Source organism: Ursus arctos, unplaced genomic scaffold, assembly GCF_023065955.2.
Source record: "Ursus arctos isolate Adak ecotype North America unplaced genomic scaffold, UrsArc2.0 scaffold_3, whole genome shotgun sequence".
Classification (NCBI taxonomy): domain Eukaryota; kingdom Metazoa; phylum Chordata; class Mammalia; order Carnivora; family Ursidae; genus Ursus; species Ursus arctos.
The window spans coordinates 1,549,062-1,569,641 of record NW_026622985.1 but is presented as its reverse complement, the minus strand read 5'-3'; positions in this window follow the sequence as shown (position 1 = coordinate 1,569,641).

Below are 20,580 nucleotides of genomic sequence, written 5' to 3'. Positions count from 1 at the left end.
CAGTGCCTGGATTTGATGAAGCCCCTAATCAGTAATCCTGGACCCAGACACTGTATCTTTCCGTGCTGTTTGGCCCTATGTTCCCTCAGGTGTACAAGCCAGCTGGAGGCACCTTACACAGACACGATTGCACCAGATCAGCAGAAGGGATTTCTTCTCATTCACTTCTTTGTATTTTTAAGAATGTGGAGTTTTTTGTTTTATCTATTAATCACTTTTATGCAATACAAATCACTGTTTTTGGTATACATTTGTATTAGTTTACACAAGTGTGTACTCATGATACTCAAACTCAAGAGACACATAGTTCTATTATTCCCCAAACCCCCGTCATGCTCCGCTTCTGTCATTGCCCGCCAGCCAAACTCCTAGCAATCCACCAACCTCTTTTCTGTTTCTATAACTTTGCATTTTCTAAAATGCCGTATAAAAGAAGATGTAATCTGTACCTTTTTGAGTCTGGCTTCTTTAACTTTGTGTAAGTCATTTGAGATTCACCCATTTGTTATATGTAGCAGTGATTCATTCCGTTGTTGTTGTTGTTGTTTTGTTGTTGTTCAACGGTATTCTGTTGTAAGGCTACAACAATTTAGTTATTCAATCAACTACTTCATTTAATTCTATGATTTATTTTTAGTTAATTCTTAAATAAGGTTAAAGTTCTTTTTTTTTTTCCATTTAATTGTTTCTGTACTTTGGTCAGCAGTCAACTCATTCTGTTCCATTGATCTATGTGTCTACCCTGTATTGATTATTGTAGGTTTATAGTAATCCCTGAAACCAGGTAAGGAGCATCCTCAAACTCTGTTCTTTTTTAAAATAATTTTGGTTATTTTAGTTCCTTTACCTTGTCAAATAAACTTTAGAATAGACTTGTCAATAGCTACAAAAAGGTCCAACTATGATTTTGATTGGAATAAAGTGCAGTCCAGCTCAGTTTGAGGAGAATTGCCATAAAAATACTTATTCTTCCAATCCATAACTATGGCATATCCCTCCACTTATTTAGGTCTTCTTTGATTTCTTTAATCAGGGCATAAAGATTCTGCACGTTTTGTTATATTTAAAAGTAAGTATTTAAATACTTTTGTTTTTATTTGAAATGGTGCCTTTTAAAACTTTCAGTTCCCTGTTTTTCATTGTTACTTGTGGTGGCAGTGCTCCTGTGGAGAAGGAGGCAGAGGTGGGGAGTTGATGGCAGGATCCGAGGATCCCCTGGGGTGCACTGCAAGAGATGTTCCCCTCTTGGAGTGCGTTTGGGAGAGCGGGCACTACCGCTAAGGGGACAAAAATGCTGGTGGGCACCACTGCACTCCCCGAATAGGGGCCGAGACGCCTGCTGATAGATAATGGTGAGTAATGTATTAACCGTATGTTTAACTTTATTAAAAAACTACCAGAGGTGTCCTCCCAAATTATCTACCAATTTCGACTTCTGACAAACAATGTGTGGGACTTCCATTTGCTCCATTCTTACAAGCAGTGTTGAAAATAGTTTTCACTTTAGACAAGTGAGTGTGTAGTAGTTGTTGATTTAATTTTCATTTCCCCAGTGACTAGTGACATTCAGGGTATTTCTATGTGCTTGACATCTATATACATACTTTTGTGAATTGTCTAAATTTTTGTCCATTTTTTAAAGATTTTTAGAATTTGTTTATTTGACAGAGAGAGACAGTGAGAGAGGGAACACAAGCAAGGAGGGTGTGAGAGGGAGAAGCAGGCTTCCTGCCGAGCAGGGAGCCTGATGTGGGGCTTGATCCCAGGACCGTGAGATCATGACCTGAGCCGAAGGCAGACACTTAACTGCTTGAGCCACCCAGGTGCCCCTAAATTTTTGCCCATTTTTAAATTAGGTTGTTTCTTTCTTATTATCGGATTGTAAGTATCCTTCATAATTCTCAGTAAGATTCCTTTACCATATATGCATTTAAAATTTTTTCATTCAATCTGTGGCTTCTCTTTTCATCTTACTAACAATGTACTTTGAAGAGCAAAATTTAAACTTTGCTAAAATCCAGCTTATCAGTATATTTCTTTTATGCTCATTCTCTAAAAATTTGCTTAACCAAAGATTCCAAAGATTTTTTCATATGCTTTATTCTTGATGTTTTAGAATTTAAGCACTCATGTGTAAGTTTATGATACATTTTGGGTTACTTTTTAAAAACTTTTTAAAAATTCTATTTAGTTAATATACAGTGTAATAACTTCAGGTGTGCATTATAGTGATTCAGCACTTCCATACAACACCCAATACTCATCACAACAAGTGGACTCCTAAATCTCCATCACCTATTTAAACCATCCCTCCAACTCACCTCTGCCCTGGTAACCATCAGTTTGTTCTCTATAGTTAAGAGTCTGTTCCTTAGATTGTCTCTCTCTGTCACTGTTTTATCTTTGCTCATTTCTTTTATTTCTTAAATTCCACATATGAGGGAAAGCATATGGTATTTGTCTTTCTCTGACTGGATTATTTAGCTTAACATAATACTCTCTAGCACATTCCTTGTTGTTGAAAATGGCAAAATTTCATTCTTTCCTGTGGCTGAGTAATATTCCATTGTGTGTGCATATATATATATATATATATGTATTTCCCAGCTCTTCTTTATCCATTCATCAGTCAATGGACATTTGGGCTGTTTTCCATAATTTATCTATCAGAGATAATGCTGCTATAAACACAGTAGGGCATGTATCCCTTTGAAGAAGTATTTTTGTATTCTTTGGGTAAATACCTAGTAGTACAATTGCTGGAGAATAGGGAAATACCATTTTTAGGTTTTGAAGAACTTCCATACTGTTTTCCAGAGTGGCTGCACCAGTTTGCATTCCACCAACAGTGTAAGAGGGTTCCCCTTTCTCCACATCCTTGCCAACACCTGTTGTTTCTTGTATTGTTGATTTTAGTCATCTGACAGGTATGAGGGATATTTCACTATAGCTTTGATTTGTATTTCCTTAATGATCAGTGATGTTGGGCATCTTTTCATGTATTTATTGGCCATCTGTATGTCTTCTTGGGAAAAATGTTTATTCATGTCCATTCTTAACTGGATTATTTGTTTTTGGGGCGTTCAGTTCTATAAAGAACTTATAGATTGTGGCTACTAACCCATCAGGTATGTAATTGGCAAATATCTTCTCCCATTCCAAAGACTGTCTTTCAGGTTTGTTGATTATTTCCTTCACTGTGTAGAAGCTTTTTATTTTGATGTAGTTCCAATAGTTTATTTTAGTTTCTGTTTCCCTTGCCTCTGGAGACCTATCTAGAAAGAAGTTGCTATGGCTGGCATCAAAGAGCTTGCTGCCTGTTCTTCTCTAGGATTTTGATGGTTTCAGGTCTCACATTTAGGTCTTTCATCCATTTTGAATTTGTTTTTGTTAACACAGTGGTCCAGTTTCACTCCTCTGAATGTTATTGTCCAGATTCCCACAAGATTTGTTGAGGAGACTGCCTTTTTCCCATTGGATATTCCTTCCTGCTTTGTTGAATATGAATTGACCATATAATTGTGAGCTCATTTCTGGATTTTCTATTCTTTTCTGTTGATCTATGTGTCTGCTTTTGTGCCAGGACTATATTATCATTTTTAATTTTTTTTAATTTAAATTCAATTTAAATAACATATAGTGTATTATTAGTTTCAGGGGTAATTTAGTGATTCATCAGTTGCATATAACACCCAGTGCCCATTACATCACGTACCCTCCTTCATGCCTATCACTCAGTTACACCATCCCCTCCATCCCTCTCCCCTCCAGCAACCCTCAGTTTGTTTCCTAGGGTTAAGAGTCTCTTATAGTTTGTCTCCCTCTCTGATTTCGTCTTACTTTATTTTTCCCTCCCTTCCCCTATGATAGTCTGTTTTGTTTCTTAAATTCTACATATGAGTGAAATCCTATGATAATTGTCTTTCTCTGACTGACTTATTCTGCTTAGCATAATTCCCTCTAATTCCATCCACGCTGTTGCAAATGCCAAGACTTCATTCTTTTTGGTGGCTGAGTAATTAATATTCCATCTTCTTTATCCATTTCTCTGTCAATAGACACCTGGGCTCTTTCCATAGTTTGACTGTTGTGGACATTGCTGCCATAAGCACTGGAGTACATGTGCCCCTTCGAATCACTATGTTCGTATCCTTTGGATAAATACCTAATAGTGCAATTACTGGGTCATAGAGTAGCTCTAGTTTTAACTTCTTGAGGAACCTCCATTCTGTTTTCCATAATGGCTCCACTAGTTTGCATTGCCACCAAAAACGTAAAGCGTTCTCCTTTCTTCACATCCTCACCAACATTTGTTCTTTCCCATCTTGTTAATTTTAGCCATTCTGACTGGTGTGAGGTGGTATCTCATTGTGGTTTTGATTTGTATTTCCCTGATGCCAATTGACGTGGAACCTTTTTTCACATGTCTGTTGGCCATCTGTATGTCTTCTCCGGAGAAATGTCTGTTCATGTCTTCTGCCCATTTCTTAACTGGATTACTAATTTTTTGGGTGTTGAGTTTGATAAGGTCTTTATAGATTTTGTATACTAACTCTTTATAACCCTTTATCTGATATGTCATTTGCAAACATCTTCTCCCATTCTGCAGGTTGCCTTTTAGTTTTACTGACCATTTCCTTTGCTGCGCAAAAGCTTCTTATCTTGATGAGGTCCCAATAGTTCATTTTTGCTTTTGTTTCCCTTGCCTTTGAAGATGTGTCTAGCAAGAAGTTGTTGAAGTAGGGTGTTAAAATTCCCTACTATTGTATTATTATCAGTGAGTTTCTTTATGTTTGTTGCTAATTGATTTATATACTTGGGTGCTCCCATATTGGGTGCATATATATTTATAATTGTTAAATCTTCTTGTTGGGTTGTCCCTTTTATTATGATACAGTGCCCTTCTTAATCTCTTGTTACAGAGTTTGGTTTAAAATCTAGTTTGTCTAAATATTGCTATTCCTGCTTTCGTTTGATATTCATTTGCATGTAGCTATTTCTCTATCCCCTCACTTTTAATCTACAAGTGTATTTAGATCTGCCATGAGTTTCTTGTAGGCAGCATATAGATAAGTCTTGTGTTTTTATTGATCCTGAAACCCTATGTCTTTTGGTTGGAGCATTTAGTCCATTTACATTCAGAGTAATTATTGACAGATGTGTATTTATTATCATTTTATTACTTGTTTTGTCATTGCTTCTGGAGATTTTCTCTGATCCTTTCTTGTCTTTGTCACTTTTGGTCTCTCTTTTCCACTCAAAGAGTCCTGTTTAATATTTCTTACAGCATTGATTTAGTGGTCACAAACTCCTTTAGTTTTTGTTTATCTGGGAAACTCTTTCTCTCTCCTTCTATCCTGAAAAATAGCTTTGGTAGATAGAGTATTCTTGGCTGCAGATTTTTCCCATTCAGCACTTTGAATATATCATGCCACTGTCTTCCAGCTTGCCAAGTTTCTATTGAGAAATATGCAGTCAACCTTATGGGTCTTCCTTGTAAATTAAGGACTTTTTTTTTTGTCTTGCAGTTTTAGAGATTTTTTTTCTTTATCAGTATATTTTGCAAATTTAATTACAATATGTCATGGTGTGGGCCTTCTTTTGTTGATTTTGATGGGAGTTCTCTGTGCTTCCTGGATCTGGATGTCTCTTTCCTTCTCCAAATTAGCAAAGTTTTCAGCTATTATATCTTCAAATAAATTTTCTGCGCCCTTTACTCTCTCTTCTTTTGTGACTCCTATAATAAGAATGTTATTAAACTTAATGGAGTCACTGAGTTCTCTGAGTCTTCTCATTTTGTGTAATCCTTTTTCTCTTTTGTTCAATTTCATTACTTTACATTACTTTGCCTTCTAGGTCACTAATTCTTTCCTCTGCTTCTCCCAGCCTGTTGTTCATTGCATCAAGCTTGTTTCCAATCTCCTTTATTGCACTCTTCATCTCTGATTGTTTCTTTTTTAACTCTTTTATCTCTGTGGTAAGGTCCTCACTAATGTCTTCTATGTTTCTCCGAAGCTCAGTGGGTATCCTTATGATTATTGCTTTAAATTCTCCATCAGACATGTTACTTATATCTGTTTCACTTAGATCTCTGGTTATGGCCTTATTTGTTCATTCATTTGGGATAAATTCCTCCATCTTGGCATTTTTGTCTAAGTCTCTGCCTCTTCTGTGTGTTACAGAAGCCAGTTATGTCTCCTGTTCCTGAAACTAATGGTATTATAAGAAGAAGTCATGTAGTGCCCAGGGTCTGGTGTTTCAGGGAATATCCCTGGTGTGTGCTGCATGCACTCTGCTGTTGTGTTTTGGCTGCTCTATCCTTCAGGGTAATCATCTGTGGAGTCTCTCCTTGCCTGTTGTGGGCAGTATTTGGTCCCTGGCCTGAATATGGTGAATTTTAACCAGGTGTGCTCTGGTCTGCTTATGAAATGAGACCTGACACCACTTCCATGATAACTGAGGCCCTGCAGAACTCTCTGGACATGGTATGGGCAGTGGTTTGTGCTGGTTTTCTGTGGGGGGTGCGGGGGGGGGGGTCCTGACATGCTGAGACTGAGACAAGCTTGACTGAGAGGAGCAGTCCCATGAGAGTGCAAGAACTTGAGACTTTGTGTAAGCAAGTTAGGTAGCCAGCCTGGGAGCTGTGCTGTATCCCACAGGTGGCTCTATCTTTTTTTAAAAGATTTTATTTTTAAGTATTCTCTACACCCAGTGTAGGTCTTGAACTCACAACCTCAAGATCAAGAGTTGCATGCTTCAGTGACTGAGCCAGCAATGTCCCCCAGGTGGTTCTGAGCTTATGCTGAGGGACTGGGGAGGGAAATGTCATCATCCAGCTCCTTTGTTCCCAGAGATATATCTCTAGGAATGTTGCCTCTCAGGGAAGCACTCAGAGAAGAATGAATAATTTCCCCTTTGTGTGCCCCAGGCATTTTTCAGATCACTATTTTCATGCTGTCTGCCCTCGGGTTGTGTGCCTGCCTTCTCTCAAGGAGCAGGGCAGTACCCTCAGGGCTGTATCCTCGCCAAGCTTGCTGACCTTTAAAACTCCATGTTTTAAGCCTCACTGGTTGCAAGAATTCAGGAATTCTGCACCTCTTGTTTTCCAAGCCAATGACTTTGGGGACACATTCTCCTTGTGCATTCGTTGTCTGTTCCTCCTCCACCCTTCTCTATTACCATGGCTCCTTCCCATCTATAGCACTCGTGATCCATTTCTTCCCTAAATCACATCTCTTGCACTTCCTACCTTCTTTTATGTGGCCTCTTCTCTTCCTTTGGTTGTGGAGTTTGCTCTGTCAGTCTTCAGATCAATTTCTGGGTTATTTAGGATGATTTGATTGTTATCCAGTAGCGTTCATGGGACAAGATGAGGCCAGGGTCCTCATATTCCACTGCCATCTTCATGTCTCTCAATACTATTTACTTTTATGTTTATCATTCTACATACAATGTTAATCATCCACTCAAAAAGTGTGAGGCACATCAAATGCAAATAAAAACAATTCGTTCTTAATAGAAGAAAGAACAGAATCAGAACCACAAATGACCCAGATGTTGTAAGTTCCAGGTGAACTTTCAAAAAACTCTGATATATGTGCTAAAGAATATAACAGAAAAGATAAACAACAAAAAGAAAATAGGAGGAATTTTAGCAGGTAAATAGAAATTATAGAAGATTCAAATGTGAAAGGTAGAAATAAAAAATGTGAGCACACACACACACACACACACACACAATGAAGAATCCTATTAATGGATTTATCAGAAGATAAGATGCATCTGGTGTAAGACTCAGTGAGCAAACTAAGTCAATAGGAATTATCCAAACTGAAACACAAAAAGAAAAATGAGTGTAAAAATAGAACAAAGTATCCAAGGGCTGTGGGACAATAACAAATTACCTAATATACAATAAATTTATGTCTTCAAAAGACAAGAAAGAGAAAACATGCCAAAAGAGATATTTTAGGAAATAATGGTCAAGAATTTTCTAAAATTAATTAAAGAATAAAACATGCAAATCTTGAAAACATCAGAGAAAAAAAGAACATTACACACAGAAAATCAAATACAAGGATGACAACAGACATTTCCTAAAATATGCAACCCAGAAGACAATGCACTGACAATTTCTTTGGAAGAGAGTTTTATTTTAAAAAGCATGCACAACTTCCTACAAATGATGTGCTATCTTTTTAAAAGTTGATTTTTAAAGGTGCATGAGGCTTAGTATAAAATTGGGAGGAAGGTTTAGTGATTTCTCATATACACCCAGCTCCCACATATGCATAGCCTACCCCATCATTGACATCACTCACCAGAATGGTGCATTTAAAAAAAATGTTTATTTATTTATTTATTTATTACCAAGGGTGGACCTATACTGACACATTATAATCATCCAAAGTCCATGATTTATTTAAAGGTTTACTTTTGGTGTTGTACATTCAATGTGTTTAGACAAATGTATTATAACATATATCCATCACTATAATATCATACAGAGAACTTTCATTGCCTAAAAATCTTTTGTGCTCTGCCTGTCCATCTCTCCCCAAACTAAGATTAACATATTTGAAGTAGTATTTTTTAATCTATCAAATCAGAATTCTATATACAGTGAAAATATATGTCAAAAATTATTTTAAAAATTAATGCCAAATAGGGGCGCCTGAGTGGCTCAGTCATTGGGCGTCTGCCTTCGGCTCGGGGCATGATCCCAGCGTTCTGAGATCGAGCCCCACATCGGGCTCCTCTGCTGGGAGCCTGCTTCTTCCTCTCCCACTCCCCCTGCTTGTGTTCCCTATCTCTCTGGCTGTCTCTCTGTCAAATAAATAAATAAAATCTTTAAAAAAAATTAATGCCAAATAAGTTAGTCAGAAAAACAACATACACTACAGAAACGTTACCAAATTTCTTTAGGCAGAATAAGGATACCAAATCAAAACATGAAAGTATGGAAATAAATGAAAAGTGCTGTAAGTGATGGAAACAATGATATATATAAAGTATATTTTTCCTTATTCTGAATCACTATAAAAGAAAGTTGACTGCCTTAAGTAATAGTAGTAGTAATAATAATAATAATAATAGGAGGAGGATGAATAATGCATTTGTGGGGTTTAGTACATATGTAGAATAAAATGTTTGGCAAATATAATACAAAGAATGTAAGAGAGAAAATAAAAAGTTATGTATGTAAGTTTTTTACACTATATATGAAGTTATACAATATAATTTCAAAGCAGACTATGATAAATTAAAGATGTACTTTTAAACTCTAACTGTGGTGAGTGAAGTTAGCAGGATGGCAAAAATAGTTCTTTACCATCATTGTCCCAAAGGAGCATCAGTTTTGACAACTACACACACATAAGAGTACTTTTTTGGGAGTCTAGGAGTCAGTGGAGAAATTCCAACACACCACTAAAGAAAAAAAAAGTCTGAGAATACTTTATCCATGTAATCCCTCTCTAAAGGTGGTATAGTTCAGTGCTAAGAGAAACCTCCTTGTCCTGCAATGTCTCCTGGAGAGAAAAATGAGAGCATACTGAATGAGCCAAGAGCTCCCCTCGTCATGTGGGTTGCTGTCCAAGATACTTGCTGGTTTACTGCCTCACCGAGATTACTGAGATGATCAGTACAGCTAAGAAGTTGAGAGAGGCTGGGAGAAAGAAAGAGTCCTAGATCCTATTAACCACTCTGTAGAGTCCACTGGGAAGCCCACTTACGAACCACTTAAGATACGTGATCTGGAGCCCCCCCCCCAGTTGATCAGTTGATACAATGACGCCCTAAACACTCCATATGCCTTACTAACCTCCCTCCCACAGGTTTCCTTGCTGAGTGCACTTGTGCAGTGAATAATTGCAACTCTGCAAGATTAGAAGCAAGCATGCAGATTTGAACATTTCAAGGCACCATCCTCAGGAAAACAAATGGAAGGTTCCAGCACCTGTCCTGACTTTGAGGAATCAAGAGAAAGTGTACAATTTTAAGAATTTACCAGAAGTAACAGGACATATGGACTGGGTGCATCCATAGAAAAGGTCTAGGAAACTCTCAGACTCCTTAGCCAGGTTTACTAGTGAAGGTGTTTCTCTCCTGAAACTAGTCAGTAAAAACTGGAAGAAGTAACATCCTCTTCAAATGTGAAGATATAAAGACAAGATTTCAAGGAAGATGAAAAATCAAAGAGCACAATAATATTCCAATAACCAATCTGAAAGAAATAAATATCTATGAATGGCTTGACAAATAATTCCAAATAATTTTTTAAGGGAACTCAGTGAACTGAAAAAACAAAACAAAATCAGAAGAACAATACATGAAGAATGGTATAAATATAAAGTGTTATATGTAATTTTCATGGTAATCACAAAGTAAAATCTATAGTCGATAAACACAAGTTAAAGAGAAAAAAACAAAAGCATACCACTACAGAAAATCATCATATCAAAAACGAAGACAGAAAGAGTGGAAGAAAGAAAAATAAAAGATATAATACAATCATAAAACAACGTACAAAATGGCTAGAGTAAGTCCAATAATTACTTTAAATGTAAATGATTAAATTCTCCTATCAAAACGTGATAACAGCTATTTTGAGTTGCTGCTTAGGTATTTTACAGTTTGACAACCCTACTGACACCCAGAAGCTGGACATTTAAATTAGGACCTGCTTAGGATTCCCGCCCCAAGTTCCCACTTTGTTTTCTTGAGGAACTTTTTAAAATAAACACTTAGAATTAAACCTGTGAACAGTCAGTGACCACCACCCTCATAGCTGCTTGCTGCCCTGCTTTCTGTCTTGCTTACTCACGATCTGGGATGGAGGACTGTCCTTCCTCCCATTCATTGCACACTTCACCCACCTCCCATTCTGGGATCATTAAGTAATAAGAAATCTTGTGACTATACTCCCTCTGTGTGACTATATTAAAACTGTGCCTTTAATCAAAATAATTCAAGGTTTTCGCTTCCCCAAAGTGGGATCTTAGCTGTAGAAGGAGTTACCTGCCAACCCCTTATGGGTGTTTGTGCTTCCCCACAGAGCACTTCATAATTTGCATATTCTTATTTCAACACACTAGCTAAATGTCCCCCAACACACACACACAGACATAGAATGGCTGATTGGATTAGAACAACAACAAGAAGATTCAACTATACACAGCCCATCCAAGGCTCGCTCCAGCTTTAAGAGCACACGTGAACTGAAAGTGAAGGTATGGAAAAAGATATCCATGCAAACGGAAAACAAAGAGAGAAGCTATATATAAGCTATACTTATAGCAGACAAAATAGATTTTAAGTCAAAATCTGTCACAAAAGACAAAGAAGGCCATTATTTAATGATAAAGGGGTCAATATTTTCAAGAAAGCATAGCAATTGTAAATATTTATGCACTAAACATTACAGCACCTAAATATAAACAGCAAAAACTATAGATCTGAAGGGAGAAATAGAAAGCAATACAATAACAGTACGGTACTTCAATACTCCATGTTCGACAATCAATATACAACCCAGACAGAATATCAATAAGAACATTTTGGACTTGAACTATACATATTAGACCAAATAAAATAATAAACATGTACAGAACACTCCATCCAATAGCAACAATATACACATCTTTCTAAGGCATGCTCAGAAAATTCTACAGGATGGATTATATGTCAAACTACAATACAAATCTTAACAAATGTAAAAAGGTTGAAATCATAGGGAGTATTTTTTCCAGCCACAATGGTATGAAACTAGAAATCAATAACAGAAGAAAAACTGAAAATTCACAAATACGTGGTAACTAAACAACACACTCTTGAACAACTGATGGTCAAAGACATAAAAAAGGAAATTTAAAAAATCTTGAAACAAAAATAATGAGAACAGAACATATCAAAACTTATGGGAGGCAGTAGGAAAGAATGTTGTAAGAAAAAAGTTTAGACTGATAAATGCATACATTGGGGGGGAAAGATCTCAAATAAGCAACCTAATTTTACAACCCATTAAGCCAGAGAAGGAACAAACTAGGGCTGAAGTTAGTATAAGAAAGGAAATAACAAAGATCAGAGAAGAGGTGGATGATATAGAAACTAAAAAGACAAAGAAAAGATCGAAGAAATTAAGAGTTGATTTATTAAGATGAACAAATTGGTAGACCTTTAGTAAGACTAACTAAAAAAACAAGACAGGACTCAAATAAAATCTGGATTGAAAGAGGAGACAGTACAACTGATGCCCACAGAAATAAAAATAATCAGAAAAGACTACTGTGAGCAATTTATACAGCTACAAAATGAATAACCTAGAAGAAATGGATAAATTCCTAAAAACATACCCCCTACTGAAACTGAATAATGGAGAAGTAGAAAATCTGAACAGACCAATAACAAGGAAGGTGATTAAATTAGGAGATTGAAAAATCTCCCCAAAAAGAAAAACCAAGGACATGATGAGATCACTGGTGAGTTCTATCGGACATTTAAAAATTCCCTTAAACTATCCCCCCAAAAAATAGAATAGGAGGGAACACTTCTAAACTCACATTACAAGGTTAGCATTACCCTGATACCGAGGCCAGATAATGGTACTAGACAAAAAGAAAATTACAGGTCAGTATCCCTGAGACACTTAGATGCAAAAAATTCTTGGAAAATACTAGCTAACCAAATTCAACAAATCATGAAAAGGATCATATACCATGATCAAATGAACTTTTTCTCTGAGACATAATGGTTCAATATACACAAATCAAATAATGTGATTCATCACATTAACAAAGTGAAAAATAAAAATCATATGATCCTCTCAATAGATGCAGAAAAAGCATTGACAAAATTTAACATCACTTCATGATGAAAACTCTCAACAAATAAGGTATAAAGGAATGTAATTCAACATAACAAAGCCTGAGTATAACAAGTCCACAGCTGATAATATATTCAGCAGTGAAAAACTGAGAACTTTTCCTTAATACTAGGAACAAGACAAGAATGCCCATCTTACCACTTTTGTTCACCATAGTGTTGGACATACCAGCCAGAGCAATTAGTCATAAATAAATAAATAAAAATGAAATAGATAAACAAACCAAATTGGAAAGAAAGAAGCAAAATTGTCTCCATTTTCAGATGACATATTCTATATTGAAAACTCTATGGGGCGCCTGAGTGGTTCAGTCGCCTAAGCATCTGCCTTTGGCTCAGGTCATGATCCCAGGGTCCTGGGATCCAACCCCATGTCAGACTCTCTGCTCGGTGGGGAGCTTGCTTCTCCCTCTCCCTCTGCCTGCTGCTCCCCCTGTTTGTGCTTCCTCTCTCTGTCAAATACATAAATAAAATCTTTAAAAAGAAAAAAAAAGAAAACCTAAAGATTCCACCAAAACACTGTTAGAATTAATAAACAAATTTAGCAAAGTTTCACAATGGAACTGTGAAATTGTGAAATTTTGATTTCATAAAATCAACCTGAAAAATAAGTTGTGTTTCTATAGACTAACAATAAACTACCCAAAAAGAAATTAAGAAAATAATCCTATTTATAATAGTGTCAAAAAGAATAAACACTTAGGAATAAATTTAACTAGAGAGGCTAAAGACCTGTATGCCAAAAATCATAAAACATTGATGAAGGGTGGAGCTGAGATGGTAGAGTAGTAGGAGGGCCCTAGAATTGCCCCCTCCCTTGGACACATCTAGAAAAATATCAAATCATTCTGAACACCCAAGAAAGCAGTCACAGACTGACAGAACAAATTGGACAACTAGCAGGACAGAAGAGGCCTCATTATGAAAGTAGGAAGTGTGGCAGAGATGTGGTTTGGGGGAAAAATGGATCATGGGTGCTGTGGAGTGGAGGGAGCCCTGGTCACAGAGAGAGGCAAGAGAGAAGGAGGAGCACATAGGGGGTTGCACAAGGGAAACAATTCCTCAAAGCCATTGGGAAAATGAAAGAGGTCGATTTTCCTGAGTTTTTATAACCAGTGGGGCTCAAAGACTAGAATTTTAGAGGTCCATAGTATGGCTGGTGTGGAACCCTGAGGGCACTACAGTGCTCCTGTGGAGAAGGAGGACAGATAGTCCTGGGAGCAGGGGAAGGGGTAGATGGTGTGATCTGAGGATCCCCTGACAGACTGGGAGAGACAGTTTCTCCTTTTTAGAGCGCATCTGGGAGAGAGGCATCTCTCCAGGGACAAAAGAACTGGTAGATGTTATCTCCCTCCCCCACCACCCAGCACAGGTGCAGAGACACCTGCTGAGGTTGGCTAACCTGAACGTTGGCTCTTTCCTGTGCTTTGCTCCAAACCCAACACTCCTGTACTTTGGTGCAACTGTCCTTGTGGGTCAAATCTGCATCAGTCCCAATGCAGTGCAACCCTTCCCCAGAGGATGAGCACCAGTCCCTGCCATGCCAGATCCCTGAAGTTTGGAGCTTTAAAACTCAGCTGGCCTGCCTGGGATGCAACCCAAGGTGCACTGCACTGCCGGGTGGTCAGACGACCCAGACACAGACAGTGTGAAGACAATGATCTGAAGGACACCTGGGACACAGAACAGGTAACTGCTCATGCAGCAGGCGTATGGGCGTGAATGTAGTATCAGGAGATGAGGATGAATGTAGGTTGGGTCTAAGTAGTGCATGATTTTGAATGACATACAAAGGAGTTGTTACAACTGATGAAGAGTCACTGTAGTTTGTAGGAGAGGAATGACATAGTAAATTCTGCATTTAGAAAGCTCACTTCATTGATTAGACAGAGAGATAATTGAAGAGATTTATAACTGGGGAATGAGACACCAGATAAAAGAACAATGTAACAGTGCTGTGGTGTTGAGAGTGACATTGGAGGGATAGCTTTTGTGTTTTTATTCCAACCCCATTGCTATAAATTTCTCATCTTAAAGACTTAAAGAAACAGAAAGTCTCAGGGAACAAAAAATACCTGTTTAGGTAGAGGTATCAACTTTTATCAAATGATATTTTAGCAAAATTTTAGGAGTCACTTTTTTAGCATTAAGGAAAGAAGGAAATCACCATTTAGAATTTACTTGGCTTTTATTCAATTCCTTTTGCTCTTTTTATTGTGATAAGATTTGTCTCCCTGGTACAAAATCAGATAAGTGTGTGACTCAGTGTGTCTCCAAACTTCTGTTTTATTGCCTTTATGTTGAGGCCAGCACATCTTTAGTATGACATTTTCTATATTCACAATATCTTGTTTACAGGACGGTTATTTTACCAGAAACAAAGACAATGTCCATCAGCCAGTGTTAGTAAAGACAAAGTTCAAACAAGCCTCCTGGCTTATACTATATTGATCACATTAAAAATTGAGAATTAACAGCAAGAACTGAAATCAGTGCAGATATTTCCTTATTATGTCTTTTTTATCATGAATTTTTAATGGGGTCTATTCTTTGCCCGAAACCTTCAAATACATGTTACAGCATGTATTACATGTCAACAGCATGAGTTACAAATAAAGATAAATGGTGATGAACACGATGTTTCTAATGGTGAATCTTTTGTTTTAACCTCTAAAAATGAAAATAGTCTCATACTATAATCCTGGTTATAGTCACTGAGCAGAGTTACAATAAGAACCATTAATAGCATTAGTTGCAACTAGAGAGAAGTAAAATATGAATAAATCCTCCCAAGTGGAAAAATATTCACTGTGGGTGTCTTTCATTTTCAGTCATTAAAAACAAAGTTCTAGGGCCAAGTACCACATTTGTTGTTTAGTTCCCTTATTCACTCAAAAGATTCAAAAAGAACTTGACATTAGCATTCTAATCACCCTCTTTCAGTAAGGGCTGACACACAATCTATCTTGAATAGGCCTAAATGTCAATCACTGGGACAGAGACACAAAGAGAGGAGCAGGTTTGGAGGGAAGACAATGAGTTGCAAGTCCAACATGTTGAGCTGTAGATTCCTGTAGGGCATTCAAGTGAGATGTGCATCATATTGTTGAATAAATTGCTTTAAAGGTCAGAAGAAAATTCTGGACTGGAAATACAAATGTGGCCAGAAAATACGCCTGAAAATTTATGTGCATCTTCCCTCTCTACACAAATACATTGAATTCTTTCAAGTGTATGCAAGGGTCTCCTCTCTTTGTCACTCACTGCCACGTGCTCAAGAAGGGTCTACTGAGTGAAAACAGAAACAAAAGGCTGACTGAGATGCATCCTAGGAGAGTAAAGTTTCCTTGTGACAGAGATGAGATCAAAGTTTGAGGGGAGAGATTTAAAACAAGTGGGGGTGGGGGCAGAGACTATGAGGGTTATGGGAAGGAAGAAATGGAGACACTTTATTATTCAGTGTGGAAACTGGTCAAGAACATTTATTGGAAGTGCATAGGAGAAAACCAGTGCTGCGTTATCTTTCTTCTCACCATCTCAGAGGACTATCAGCAACCCATTCACCACCCACTGAGCATCTCGTTTGGAGTTACACTGGTCAGTGCTTGGAAGACAGCACAACCTCCTCTCCTGTAGACAAGCACAGGCCAAGAGTATCGACTCTTAGCCCCAAACAGAAGATGGGGCTTCTGGACTACATGGGAGGTGATGGTGTTAAGCCTGCACTGCTGGGCCAAAGGAGGAATAAATGGAACCATTTTTTTACTGTCTAACTTATATAATTCGTACCTACTATATTTGGGAACTTGTCTGGGATGCTGCTAACCTCAGAATCTCACTTTTGGATTGTTTTTGCTAACATAGTAGTGACACTAGATGAAGCCAAGGATATCTCTTTCAAGAATTACAAAAAGGCCTGAGAATTTACCCTACTTGCAAGCTAATAAATTAGCCAGCCACAGTTTAATGAATGCTGGCAGAAGACATGAGATTCTTGGGTCAGAGACAAAGAACTTTATTACTCATGGCACAACAAGCACTATGAGCTTCATGTTTGTATCAGTTTCCTTTGCCCCACAAGTCCCACAGGGTAAGGAAGAGGAAGCCAAGGGGATGTTGTATTTACCGTGAGTTTGCATCATAACCAAAGAACTCCAAGCTTAGGAAACCCCAATCTTTTATAAGGGGGTGCAAGCAAACCTGCCTTCAATTTTCCCTAAGGGGGACATTACTATATTAGATGGTAAACAAATCTGTCCTTGGCTCCAGAGAGAGATAATATCTCTACCCAGTCTGACTGTTTGCTATACATTCATTTTTTTTTTAATTTTTAAATTTTTTTGTTGTTTTAAATTCCACACAAAATTTTTTTCATTTAAATTCAATTAATCAACATTTAATGAATTATTTGTTCCAGGGATATAGGTCTGTGATTCATCAGTCTTATATAATACCCAGTGCTCATTACAACACATACCCTCCCCAATGTCCATCACCCAGTTACCCCATCCCCCCACCCCACTCCCCTCCAGCAACTCTCAGTTTGTTTCCTAAGATTAAGAGCCTCTTATGCTTTGTCTCCCTCTCTGGTTCCATCTTGTTTCATTTTCTCCTCTCTTCCCCTATGATCCTCTGCCTATTTCTTAAATTCCACATATCAATATGGTAACTGTCTTTCTCTAACCGACTTATTTCATTTAGCATAAGTGAAATAGTTCCATCCACGTCATTGCAAATGGCAAGATTTCTTTTTTGATGGCTGCATAATATTCCAGTGTGTGTGTGTGTGTGTGTGTGTGTGTGTGTGTGTGTGTATAAACCACATCTTCTTTATCCATTCATCTGTCATTGGGCATCAGGGCTCTTTCCATAGTTTGGCTATTGTGGACATTGCTGCTATAAACATTGGGGTGCAGGTGCCACTTCAGATCACTACATTTGTATCTTTGGGGTAAATACCTAGTAGTACAATTGCTGGATTATAGGGTAGCTCTGTTATCAACTTTTTGAGGAACCTCCATACTGTTTTCCAGAGTGGCTATACCAACTTGCATTCTCATCAACAGTGTAGGAGGGTTCCCCTTTCTCTGCGTACTCACCAACATCTGTCATTTCCTGACTTGTTAATTTTAGCCATTCTGACTGGTGTAAGGTGGTATCTCATGGTGATTTTGATTTGTGTTTCCCTAATGCCAAGTGATGTTGAACACTTTCATGTGTCTGTAGGCCATTTGGATGTCTTCTTTGGAGAAATATCTGTTCATGTCTTCTGCCCATTTCTTGATTGGATTATTTGCTCTTTGGGTGTTCAGTTTGATAAGTTCTTTATAGATTTTGGATACTGGCCCTTTATCTGATGTCATTTGCAAATATATTCTCCCATTCTGTTGGTAGTCTTTTGGTTTTGTTGACTGTTTCCTTGGCTGTGCAGAAGCTTTTTATCTTGATGCAGTCCCAATAGTTCATTTTTGCTTTTCTTTCCCTTGCATTTGGAGACATGTCTAGCAAGAAGTTGCTGCTGCCGAGGTCAAAGAAGTTGCTGCCTGTGTTCTCTAGGATTTTGAAGGATTCCTGTCTCACATTTAGGTCTTTCATCCATTTTGAGTCTATTTTTGTGTATGGTGTAAGGACATGGTCCAGTTTCATTCTTCTGCATGTGGCTGTCCAATTTTCCCAACACCATTTGTTGAAGAGACTATCTTTTTTCCCTTGGTTATTCTTTCCTGCTTTGCTGAAGAGTAGTTGACCACAGAGTTGAGGGTCCATTTCTGGGCTCTCTAGTCTGTTGCATTGATCTATTTGTCTGCTTTTTGTGCCAGTACCATACTGTCTTGATGATTACTGTTTTGTGATACAGCTTGCAGTCTGGAATTGTGATGCCACCAACTTTGGTTTTCTTTTTCAACATTCCTTTGGCTGTTCGGGGTCTTTTCTGGTTCCATACAAGTTTTAGGATTATTTGTTCTAGTTCTGTGAAAAAAGTTGATGGTATTTTGATAGGGATTGCAGTGAACGTGTAGATTGCTCTAGGTAACATAGACATTTTAAAAATATTTGTCCTTCCAATCCATGAGCATGGAACATTTTTCCATTTCTTTGTGTCCTCCTCAATTTCTTTCATGAGTATTCTATAGTTTTCTGAGTACAGATCCTTTGCCTCTTTGGTTAGGTTTATTACTAGGTATCTTATAGTTTTGGGTGCAGTTGTAAATGGGATCGACTCAATCTCTCTTTTTTCTGTCTCACTGTGTACAGAAATGCAACTGATTTCTGTGCATTGATTTTTATATCCCGCCAATTTACTGAATTCCTGTATGAGTTCTAGCAATTTTGGGGTAGTCTTTTGGGTTCTCCAATAGTGTATCATGTCACCTGCAAAGAGTGAGAGTTTCACTTCTTCTTTGCCAATTCAGATGCCTTTTATTTCTTTTTGTTGTCTGATTGCTGAGGCCAGGACTTCTAGTACAATGTTGAACAGCATGGTGATAGTGGACATCCCTGATGTGTTCCTGATCTTGGGGGAAAAGCTCTCAATTTTTCCCCATTAAGAATGATATTTGCTGCAGGCTTTTCATAGATGGCTTTTATAAAATTGAGGTATGTGCCCTCTATCCCTACACTGTGAAGAGTTTTAATCGAGAAAGGATGCTGCATTTTGTCAAATGCTTTTTCTGCATCTATGGAGAGGATCATAGGATTCTTGTCCTTTCTTTTATTTATGTAGTGTATCACATTGATTGATTTGCAGATATTGAACCACCCTTGCAGCCCAGGAACAAATCCCACTTCGTAGTGATGAATAATCCTTTTAAAGTACTGTTGAATCCTATTGGCTGTATTTTGGTGAGAATTTTTGCATCCATGTTCATCAGAGATATTGGTCTGTAATTCCCCTTTTTGGTGAGATCTTTTTCTGGTTTTGAGATCAAGGTAGTGAGGCCTGCTATACAAACATTCTTGAGAAGATAGTTTGAGTGTTGGATTGCTAAAAGAATGATCCTCAAGGGCCGACAAGAATAGCTTCGATTTGTACTGGGAGAAGGTGGTATAGCTCATTACTAGCTAGTTATTGTAACCAAATTACAATCTGTGGGGCCGTTCATCAACCAAACAATATCTTATATGTAATTTTATGTGAACTACATGAAGCTATTTCCTCTAAAAGTGAAAATGTTACCTTCGACTAGATGGGACTAAAGAATTGTTCTAACTGCTCAATTTATACCTATTGCACAGTCTTTGACATGTAGCCAGTAGTTGACACCATACATTTGGCTGAGATCACCCACAGGGTGCAAGTAAATGTGGAAGAAAGGAAGGCCAAGATGGAGAACCAACTGCGCAAATTTCAGACACTTAGTCATATCCTGGCTCATCATCCTGACATTGTTGCTAATAGTACACTTGTGCATTTAATAAAGATGACTTAGTAACAAGATCTGACTGAGCTTGTAGCTGGTTCTACCCCTCAGTGTTTAAGTTTTATACACCGGTAAGTTACTTCTTTTTTTTTTTCTTGTTTTAGGAACATTTTTTATTGAAGAATAACATACATTTAGAGAGGAAAATTATGAAGGGGCACCTGGCTGACTCAATCACTAGAGCACGTGACTCCTAATCTCAGGGTTGTGAGTTCAAGTTCTACATTGGGTGTAGATACCATTTAAAAAAAAACCTTAAAAAATAAAGGCAAGAAAT